Source organism: Engraulis encrasicolus, chromosome 16, assembly GCF_034702125.1.
Source record: "Engraulis encrasicolus isolate BLACKSEA-1 chromosome 16, IST_EnEncr_1.0, whole genome shotgun sequence".
In the NCBI taxonomy this organism is placed as follows: Eukaryota; Metazoa; Chordata; class Actinopteri; order Clupeiformes; family Engraulidae; genus Engraulis; species Engraulis encrasicolus.
In genome coordinates this window covers 46,712,959-46,724,542 of record NC_085872.1, presented here as the reverse complement: position 1 = coordinate 46,724,542, position 11,584 = coordinate 46,712,959, and the positions used below count along the sequence as shown (strand labels likewise).

General features: G+C 41.9%; 1 long non-coding RNA gene across 2 annotated transcripts; it reads left to right on the top strand.

Moving 5' to 3' along the window:
• Positions 1-673: 673 nt before the first annotated feature.
• On the top strand, positions 674-2,145 carry LOC134466631 (uncharacterized). Of its 2 annotated transcripts, XR_010038355.1 has the most exons (4): positions 674-804; positions 1,020-1,113; positions 1,563-1,640; positions 1,745-2,145. It is a non-coding gene; the product is annotated as an uncharacterized LOC134466631 (long non-coding RNA). The 2 variants fall into 2 exon arrangements; XR_010038353.1 differs by having other exon boundaries at positions 1,020-1,640.
• The last annotated feature ends 9,439 nt before the right edge of the window (positions 2,146-11,584 follow it).

Here is an 11,584-nt window from a genome sequence, read left to right as displayed (position 1 = left end):
CACAAATAAGTGTAGCATAGAGCACGCCACCCCGAAATCAATGTGAAATACCCTGGCATTTGCAACAGTAGGCAGCATGTCCTTAAAACGTATGGGTCCTCAAAACAGCACTTGCAGTGTTGCCAGATTGGGCGGGTGCCCAAGATACTTAAGATGAGCGTCGGCGGGCAAAAACGGGAAAAATTGGCCATTTGGCGGTTTTTTAAGCCGTTTTTGGCCCATAGAAGTCAATGTAATTTGTTGAATTTGGGCGGAATTTAGCGCATTTTGGCGGTTTTTGAGAACCTTTTGGGCGGGATTTGGTCAGACACATCTGGCAACACTGAGCACTTGTTGCACAAATAAGTGTAGCTGGCCTCTTCAAGAAATTGAAATTGTGCATGGTCACTTTTTCTTATTGTTTCACGTGGAGGTCTACTGACATTGTCTAAATAATGTAGGCTAGTTTATGTCCATGTATTATATTAGGACCCAAGGTTAATGGGTTATTCTATTTACCATGTTTTCACAGGCTGCTGTCTCATAATATGGCGAAGACGAGTCACTTGAAGGCCTAACAGCTCTTATGAGGAGCAGTCTTGCCATAGAAGACTGAAAGAATTTAAGATTAACTTCTTTGTGACCAATATGACTTGCTCATTGATACATTTGCTATGTCAATATGACATGCATGGCGAAGTATTTAATTTATTTGTCTCTCTTCTAGGAGCTGTAGAAACAACAGGGTGCCTGCTGCAGTATGACGAGGACGCCCTGATCATAGAAGGTCCAGTGTCTTGGCAGGGTGAAATGGCACTGATATCGGTATGTGGTGATATCAGTTAAAAATTAATGAATTAATTCTCATATCTGAATAATGTGAACACTGGATTTACCACACACTCACACACTCACACACACCCTAGTCCTAGATGATATAACCAAGGTTACTTTTACCACAGCTCTGGCACTGCATCAAATTTCTTTTCTTTTTTATAGAACTGGACAGGTCATTTATTCGTTCCCCGTGTTTTTTGCAGTGTCCTGCAGGATGCTGTGTCCTGCAATCCTGTGTGCTGTGCTACAGACGCGTGTGGAGGTCAACCCGAAATGGGCACAGTAGAGTGAAAGAGGGTAAGCTTAACCTATAGCCTACGTCAGGGTTGGGGAACCTTTCTCATTCGAAAGGCCACTTCAAATTCATCCGAGGGGCCATAAAAGTCCTCCAAGGGCCGTACTATGAACACAAACCAGGATTTTCCCTTTCACTTTAGGCCTATATTGAAGGCAGCCACATTTAAACAAACACCACCTTCTTCAGGTTCCCTGAATATAACTTAATTGTATTGCTAATGTATTTTCTAAGATTCCTTTACAAAATATGTCATATTTCATGTGAAGATGGAATTGCATTAAAATTATATCGGGGGCCGGATAAAACTGCCTCAAGGGTCGCAAACGGCCCTAGAGACATAGGTTCCCCACCCCTGGCCTACATTGTCAATATGACTTGTGCTACTTTATAGATAAGTTGTCAATGCTGTGCATTGCTATGTTTTGATTTATTTTCTTACATCCTACAGATCCTGGCAGGGAGACGGTAGTGTCCTGCAGGATGGTGATGGGCAATCTTACAAGAGACCACAGAAAACTGATATAGTGTAAGATTATCCCTGTTGGGCTCAATATGTCTTGCTTATTGATATATTTGCTATGTCAATGTGAGGTGCATGACGAAGTATTTATTTATTTGTTGTTTTTACAGCTCCCAGAAGTGAGACTGAGTGCCTGTTGCAGTATGACGAGGAAGCAGTGACCAGAGACCTTCAGTAGACCCTGCTGGCATGATTGTCGGCTGAAGAACATGAAATCAACAGCAATGTTTATAATATTGTACATACCTGTATAGTCTGCACTAAAATGCTGTACCTGTACTATTTTTCCTCTTACTTTCATATTTACCACGTATTTACTATGAATTGACAACTTTTACTCAAATCCATTTTTGTATGTGCCCTGACTAAAACTATCCTTAAACCTAACCTGTCAGAGGTGTAATAACAACCTGCTCTTAGCAATGTGGCAGCAGTCTACTTGGATGCAGCGGGGAACATAGAACCCTTTTTTTTTAAAAAAAGCATTGTATGTTTCTGAGTTTTATGAATTGTGCCCTTCCCAAACCTAACCTCTCGTAGGGGCCTATGAAATCCGTTTTAATTTTTCTCAAATTCCGTTTTATTTTTCCTAATTCAGTTTTTTTTCTGATTTATTTTTTGCCAAATTGGATTTTTTTTTAACATTTTTTAATTTATTTTCCCCTTTCATCCCCCCCCCCCCCCCCAACATTGAATGGTAGGTAGAGAAAAGAAAAGTAAAATTACCTACTAGCTTTTTGTAATATCAGCCCTCAAAAATATTCCAGGTAATAAGGTAGCTTTAATGAACATGCACATATATTCTATTAAATACACGTGACGCACCAAACTAGAAGGCGAATTCACTTCTGGTGCATTGAAGTTGTTGAACTCTGGCTGCATCAGGTTTTCTCGAATACGTTTGGCTATATAAATGCTTAGAGACATTTTTGGTCACGTTATATGTAGGCATTAAATAAATAGCCTCGCAAAGTCCCTACCGTCTACCGTTTCACTCAAACACATGTTTTACAAGACGGCCGTTTTCTTCTGATGGTGACTTGACCCTTTTTCAAAGTTGATGCTAACTTTTAGTCACTATGCTCCGTGGCCAACAAAGTTAACAAGACATGATCAAAGCATTGCCTGATCAGTTTTTATTTTACAGCGGTCATGTCTGTTGTAACAAACTCCAAACTCGTGCCTCGCGTCGGAAGATTCCACTGTTAAATAGGCTAAAGTGCAGTGGAGAGCCGCCCGTCTTTTCTGTGTCGCATCGCATTGTCTTGGTAACAGACGGTCAGGACAACGCGTTTATGCCTGACCTCACCTGTTCTACTAGGCAAAATTTGAGTGCTGTTGAGTATTAAGATTTCTTCAATGCTCTGACGGCCAGTGTTAGGACGTGGGAGCCAATCGGAAACGGCGCTTGGGAGAGAGATGCGTGTTTGTTTCTGAGTTGTACATTTGTGACCTGAGTAGGCTACTGTATCGCTGCATATAGAGTATATTGTTTGCAGGGTATGTGTGTAGTTTTAAATTATGTATTTTTATGAAATGCATGGTTCCTGTCTAAGTGTGTGTACATTGTTTGGTGTGATATTAAAAGCGTTTAAAAAATTAATTTTCATTTCATTCATTTTCATTTTATCAATAAATTCACATCATGCATTCTGAAGCCCCATCACAGTGAAGTCTATAATGATGTGAATATACAAAGTAAAATCAACCTAGGTATATTAGTAATAATAATTTTTGCATAATTATACGGACTTACTGTATACGGTATGCATAAATTAATCCAACGTGACCAATAGAAGGTCGTAGCTGCCGACCCTGCTAACCAACAGCGCAGCTCTTTTACTTTGAGTCACGTGTCTTTTTCGTCCAATAAGAGCAAGGCTAGTCCGCGTTCCGGGCTGGCTGTCATTGCCTTTCATGTTAATCGTTGGGTCATTAACACCCTGCTGTGAGACCTGTCCGCGGCTCTGATTCTTGTCGTGAGTGGCGCTAGTCTCCTTCATACTTCACTCACGACGATGGCGCGCGCCGTCACGTGACCTAAAATTTCGACACGCCCCCCGTCGTAAGCTCAAAATTCGGCGCGTGTCGCAACGTCGTGCACACGAGGATTTTTCTAACTTGTCGTGCGCCACCAGCGACCATGTAGGTAGGCAGACAAAGCAGGAGTTGCGAAGAGAGGCTACAACTACTGTAGGCTACTACAGAATGGATCCTGCATCATTTTGAGGATAATAAAATGTCATAGAGAGTTATTTTATCTTCTCTCTTAAAGCGATGGTTCGGAGTAGAATCACCCTAATGCCATTTGAACCGTGACACCCATCCACCTTTACACCCGAAGTGTTTTCTGCCGCAGGCTTACATCAACAGAGTTGCCGTGATATTCGATGTTTATTCCGGTTAGCTTGACTCAAGCGCATATGGATACTGGGCACCGTCTCCAAACTTTCCCCACAAAAATAACATGTCATGACACCAAACTTCTGCAGTAGCACAAATATGGTCTGTACTCACGAAACGAAGCATTTGGAAGTTTGGAAATAGTCCAGGAGTTTAGTATTATCAACACAAGCTGAATAGCTTCTCTGCTGCTAAAGCTGTGCCAACGTTACTTCCGTCATATGAGACAAGCCCGTAAAAGTCTTCAACAAACTTCCAGACGAGAGTGTTAAAAAAGTTTTCACTGAATTGTGATTAAGGCTTATATTTTCAAGGCAATACTTAAAAGATATTTCAAATCTTACCTACTATCAATTAGACAAGGATTTTTGTTATCAATACTGATGCTGAATTCACTTTTCATTGTGCATATTATGAGCTTCGTTGAGGACTCTTACATGCTTGTCTTAGATGACGGAAGTAACGTTGGCGCAGCTTTAGCAGCAGAGAAGCTATTCGGCTTGTGTTGATAATAATAAACTCCTGGACTATTTCCAAACTTCCAAATGCTTCGTTTCGTGAGTACAGACCATATTTGTGCTACTGCAGAAGTTTGGTGTCATGACATGTTATTTTTGTGGGGAAAGTTTGGAGACGGTGCCCAGTATCCATATGCGCTTGAGTCAAGCTAACCGGAATAAACATCGAATAACAAGGCAACTCTGTTGATGTAAGCCTGCGGCAGAAAACACTTCGGGTGTAAAGGTGGATGGGTGTCACGGTTCAAATGGCATTAGGGTGATTCTACTCCGAACCATCGCTTTAAATGTTGTTCAGTGAAACAATTGTTTACTTTGTTCAGAAGCACGTTGTATTCGGCGATCTATTTATAAATTCTGCCGCCAGAACAATGCTCTCACATGGTCTTGGAATGATCTGGCAATGTAGGCTACAACAAAAAAATATATGTTTCAATGTGGTAAGTCACAAGTCAGACGTTCAGTAGCCCTACAGCAGCCGTGTTTGGCTTTCTATTTTATACATCAGTAGAACTCACGCTGCGAGTTGCGAAAAATACTGCCGTTTCTCTCATGAACAGCAGAGGGCACTTCCGACAATGCGAGCAAGGCGCTTTTGAAGTATGAATAGTCTGTCGCAAGTGATGACGTCATTAATGGTTCTCGCGCCACTCGCGACAAAGTGCGCACGTGAAGTATGCAGAGCCCTTTAGTGTCACCAAAACTGTTAATTTCGCATTCTCTCAAGCGCTCAAAATCAGACGAAAGTTAGGCAATTCCGTGGACGATTTGGGACGAGTTCATTGTCACAAATCCCCCTTTTCGTGCTGTGTATGTATCTCCAGGCACCTGGGCCTGACTCGGAGGCAGACCCACTGGAATGGTGGAAGCAGCACGAGGTTACTTTCCCATCTGTGGCCAGGCTTGCCAGAAAGTATCTATGCATTCCGGCAACTAGCTCTGCATCGGAAAGGGCATTCAGTGCAAGTGGAAATATCATCACCTGCAAGAGGTCATGTCTGAAACCAAACACAGTGGACCAACTGGTGTTTCTTGCACTCAACCTATAACATGTTGAAATGTTTCTACCTCTTTAAAGTTGTTTGTGCTTTAATATTTGCACATTTGTTCACAGAGGATCTAATGCTTTAAAGTGAACTGAGTTCTGTTCAACCCTGATGTTTACACTATTATGTACAGGACAGGGGTTGGACAAAATAACTGAAACACCTGTCATTTAGTGTGGGAAGTTTCATCGCTCAAGAGGACCAGCCTTTTGGCCAATCTTCATTAATTGCATATTGCACCAATGAAGTGTGAAGGTTCAATTAGCAGGCTAAGAGCACAGTTTTGCTTAAAGGATTTATCCGGAGTTGGAACAAATTTGCCTGTTTTTTGCATGTTTGGGATGAAATACAGTCACTCTAGAGCAAAATCAAGGCAAAAGGATGCGTTTTGAGAAAGTTTGATAACATCACGTTAGCCTCGTTAGCCATATCAGCTATGCAATATGAAAGATGCGGGCATCGTTTTTCGGCGGTTACACACATTTCAAAAACACAACATTTTAAAGTCTTGCACAGCTCAAAACAACGTCACACTTACCTCGTAATATGTTGAGGGTATCCACACATAAACCGAAGTGTCCAAAGTCCTTCATGTATTCTTGAAAGGTCTGCAGAATGTGTTTTGTGAAGCTACTACCTTGAGAATATCTAAATTACGGTCAAGACAACTATTTGACACTAAAGCCCACCAAGTAGATTGCCGAGTGCGTCGCACCATCAGCTGTGGTTACTCGCTATGGAAATAATCATAGCTGATGGTGCGAGTGCCGAGTTTGTACTTTTATATGAAGAGTAAGTAATGAAACATATACAGTGTTAGAGAGAATTGTAACATAGCTTGCCAACGGAACATGTAATCTTCCTCTGAGGTACTAAACAGGCTGCATTGGATACGATGCACCTTCATGCATTCTATGGTCATCGGGCGCCACCTATTGGTAATAACTAATATTGCCCACATTTCCATCATTACAACAGGCAATGACAGATTTATTTTCCGACCCTGTCCGTCGAACTGGCGGATTATGGAAAAACATACGATACATATCGTTATCGCGATTAAAATTTTTTTTATCTCGTGATATATATTTTTTTCCATATCGCCCAGCCCTAAGTGTGACAAGAAAGTAAGTAGGCTAGATAACTTTCAATTTAAATACTCCGATCGGCCGGTATCGGTATCGGATCGGAAGTGCAAAAACCTGGATCGGGACATCTCTACCCAAGACTACTTCAATAAATGAATGTATTGAGCCCCAAAAGTTTTTTAACAGGCTACAATCCCAAAACATGTGTATAAACGTCCCTTCGGCCTTATTACATCTTTGACACACAGCTATGATATCTTTTGATATTTTGTGCATTTTTGAAGGGGTTAAATAGGTTTTGTTGAAAAAATTGAAATTTGCGTCTTTGATTTTATTGCTAGTGAAAGGGAAATTAATGTTATTACAAATATTTATCCATGCGTTATCATCAAATATTTCCCCTAGTCAAGTCAAGTCAAGTCAAGTAGGTTTTATTGTCAATTTCTTTACATGCACTGGTCATACAAAGAATTTGAAATTACATTTCTTGCTTTCCCATACAGACATAGACTAATCTAGGTAAGGACATAGACAGTATAGACATAGACAGTACTTATACATGGACTTAGACAGTATGGACATAGACAGTGCTCATACAGACATTTAAAGTGCAAGACTGGACAACAGAAGACTTGTAGAGGACATACATTAAGAGGTATTGTTGTGCTTTTGTGCTTTTCTTAAAAAAGTCCTTTATAGCGTTCTGACATGGTAATAGTAGCATTTTGAAGAAAAATAAATATTAAAAAGGTCTGTCAAGTACACCAGCAGCAGTGTGTGTGTGTGTGTGTGTGTGTGTGTGTGTGTGTGTGTGTGTGTGTGTGTGTGTGTGTGTGTGTGTGTGTTTAGTGCAGGTAGAAGGTGCGGTGTGCGTCTGTGTGTGTGTTCGTGTGTGTGTGTCAGTGTGTGTATGTTTGGGTTTAGTGCAGAAAGTGCAGTGTGCTTGTGTGTGTGTGTGTGTGTGTGCATGTTTTGAGTTAGTGCAGGTTGAAAGTTCAGTCACAAGTATAGTAGTGCAGGTGGAATGTTCAGTCGCAGATATGGGGGGGGGGTGGCCTTGCTGGCTAGAGGCTGACAGTGGAGGGAGAGTGGGTTGAGTGTTCAGCATCTTGATCGCTTGGTGCATTGTGCTGCTCGCCAGCCTGGTGGTACGGGAACGGAGGCGCCTGTACCTCTTTCCAGAGGGCAGGAGGCTGAACAGTTTGTGTGCAGGGTGGCTTGTGTCTTTGATGATCATCAGTGCTTTCCGGGTGAGGCGTGTGGTGTAAATGTCCTGCAGGGAGGTGAGTGGTACTCCAATGATCTTCTTCGCTGTGTTCACAACACGCTGGAGTGTCTTCCTGTTTTTCTCCGTGCAGCTTCCTCCCCACACTGTGATGCAGTTGGACACGACGCTCTCTATGGTTCCTCTGTAGAATGTTGTCATGATGGAGGGTGTAGCACTTGCCTTCTTTAGTTTGCGCAGGAAGTAGAGACGCTGATGGGCCTTCTTCGCCAGTGATGGAGTGTTGGTGGTCCAAGAGAGGTCGTCGCTGATGTGCACTCCAAGGAACTTGGTGCTGCTCACTCTCTCCACAGCATCGTCGTCGATGGTCAGTGGTGGCAGTTGTTTTTGGACCCTTTGGAAGTTGACAACAATCTCCTTGGTCTTGTTGACATTCTGCAGGAGGTTTTTGTCTTTGCACCATCTGGCCAGCAGGTCTACTTCTTCTCTGTAGTGAGTCTCATCGCCCTTGGTGATGAGGCCCACCAGTGTTGTATCATCCGCAAACTTCACTAGATGGTTAGTGCTGTGGGTCGTTGTGCAGTCGTGTGTCAGCAGCGTGAACAGCAGGGGGCTGAGAACACAACCTTGCGGAGCCCCCGTGCTCAGGGTCAGGGTGCTTGAGGTGTTGTTCCCTACCCGTACTGCTTGTGGTCTTTGCATCAGGAAGTCCAGCAGCCAGTTGCAGAGGGAGGTGCTGAAACCTAGTTTGTCCAGTTTCCTGATGAGTTGTTGTGGTATTATGGTATTGAATGCTGAACTGAAGTCAATGAACAGCATTCTCACATATGAGTCTTTATTGTCCAAGTGGGTGAGGGCTGGATGGAGGGCAGAGCAAATTGCATCCTCCGTGGATCGCTTGGCTCGGTATGCGAACTGGTAGGGGTCTAGGGTGGGGGGTAGGGTGGCTTTGATGTGTGACAGGACTAGCCGTTCGAAGCACTTCATGATTATGGGCGTCAGTGCTACAGGACGGTAGTCATTGAAGCATGATGGTGATGATTTCTTCGGCACAGGTATGATGGTAGCAGCTTTGAAAAGTGATGGGATGACTGCTTGCTCCAGAGAGATGTTAAAGATGTCTGTGAAGACATCCTTCAGCTCTTCTGCACAATCCTTCAACACTCGGCCTGGTATGTTGTCTGGGCCAGCTGCTTTGCGTGGGTTGATGGTGGCCAGTGTCCTCTTAACACTGGCAGAGGACAGGTGAAGGGGTTGATCATGGGGGGGAGGGGGAGTTTTCTGTGGGTGAGTGTCATTTTGTGCTTCAAAGCGGGCAAAGAAACTGTTCAGGTCGTTTAGCAGAGAGGTGTTGTTGTCACAGCTTCGTGGTGCAGGCTTATAGTCCGTGATGGCCTGTATGCCCTGCCACAGGCTCTGTGCATCTCTGCTGTCTTTGAAGTGTGTTGTTATTTTGTCTGAGTATTCCTATATCATTCTCCCATATCTTTCTCAACCCCACAAATGATGATGGGCCTTCTCTTGTCATAAGGTTGTAAAATATACTGAAATATTTTCCCTTTTAAAGTTTCTGAAGAAAATAGCAACTCCTATTTCCGATAATTCAAACCTTAATTGCCTTTCTTTAATAAATGTTGTAATAAGGCTTTCTTAGTTGTAAGTACTTAAAGAATAGCTTATCTGGGAGCTTAAACTGTAACTTTAAATCCATGAATGATTTAATCTTGAGATCCATATTTAACACATCTTTAAATTGTACTATACCAAGATTAGTCCATTGACTTGTATTAGATAAGGTAGCTTGGGATCTAAGGTCTGGATTTAGAAATATAGGTGAATGAACGGAGGTGCCAAAGGATATTCCCATTTTCATTCTACACTTATTCTAAGTTTTTTTTTCAAAATGATTTATGAATATGAGGGAGCTAAGAGTCAGTGGTTCGGCTACTTTAGACTCAATATTCACCCATAACGATTCATTCATGTCTCATTGTTATCCATGAGACTAGGTTCCTCGTTCGAGCAGCCCAAAAGTAGTATTGAAGGTTCGGTAATCCCAAGCCTCCTAAGGCTTCTGGCTGGTTTTTCTGACATTGCCATTTTTACCCGCACAAGGCCATCCTGGCAACACTGCACAGGAAGAGTGAGGCATGTGGGCGTGTGATTTCAGAGTACTGTATCTAAGCTAGCCACTCCTTTTCCTCTGTCAGGTTTCCTATCCGCAACATGTTTTCTCAGTACACACCATCTGCAGGAAGAATGGAAAGACCGCTGCTTCTCTTTGTGATCAGCTGCCTATGTTCTGGAGGTAATAATCAAGTTTTTTTTTTTTCAAAATTCTCCATTTGTAACAAGAAAAAAAAATGTCTGTTGAGAATATTTTCATCACAGAATGCCATCAGTTGATACAAATGTGAATATGTATCTGGCGGTATGTAAAGCAATTTTTTCATACGAGTGGTGTCTCGTTCAGGTCGCACTATCAAAAGTTATAGTTGGGGTTCTCTGACAGCGCACCAGTGGTCGCGAGGGTCATCCTTCACCTACTATTGACTCAAATAAGCATCGACTGGCTCGGGACAGTGATTAATTAAGCTTTAATCCTACATAATGCCGCTTTAATATAGAGCTATACGTATCCTTTTTTGTTTCAAAACGTTATTCTCGGCAAAGAGGGGGATAACCGTGAAATGGAGATTACAAGAAATTCTGGACTGCAGTGTCAAGTTTTACGTTAGGACATGTACTGAAGATATTACTTAAATACATTTTCACTTCACTTTCATTTTGCCGTTTGTCGCCATGGAATCAACAGCACACCCAACATTCCATATTGTTGACGTCCGTTGGCATAACCATAGAAACTGGATAAGCTGGTGCAACCAACATTCCATATTTTAGCGCTAAGGTCCTTGACACGTTCGCTGCGAGCCTTAAAGTTAGACTTCAATAAATCAAATACTAACATATTATGTGTATTCTTATCCAAAACCCATAAACCAAACTTACAGTAAATGAAAACAAATTTTGGTATCAAATTTTATAGTTTTTAGTTAAGTTACAAAATACATGTTTCTGATTGGACAATGCCTGGTGACATGAAAAGATGAATTTTAAATTACTGGAAATATTTATTATTTCTCGTATTGAGTGATTTTGCGCGTATAATACTTCCAACATTTACAGTGTTATACACTACAATTGAGGTTATTTTAGTGTCTGCGTATTTGCACGGAAGAGAAACAGCTATGGTGCTTGTCTGGGAAACACCAGTTGGTGAGTAGAACTAGCCTGTTAGCTTTCACCTTCGACCTAGTGTGCTTTCAGGCTATATGGAGGGGAAATTACAGTAAATACAGGCGAAACTCTAGTAGAGTATCGGTATGTCAGATACAGATCTCTTTGTCGCATGTTATCTAATCTTGTGGTACTACTTGTTATTCCAGACTGTTTGCTATTTGCAGAAACACTGTGTAGCGACTTGACTCTTGAGGTCGAGCCTAGTTATACAGCTCCAGGCCTTTTTATTAGAAAAGCATGAAAAAGTTGATTTATTTCCATAATTCCATCAATAATGTTAAACTGTCATGGATTGTAGATTCATGGCCCAGTTTTTTTAACTATTCCAATCATTATTTTTTTTTCTTTTTATATACGTTGGCCTTCCAGC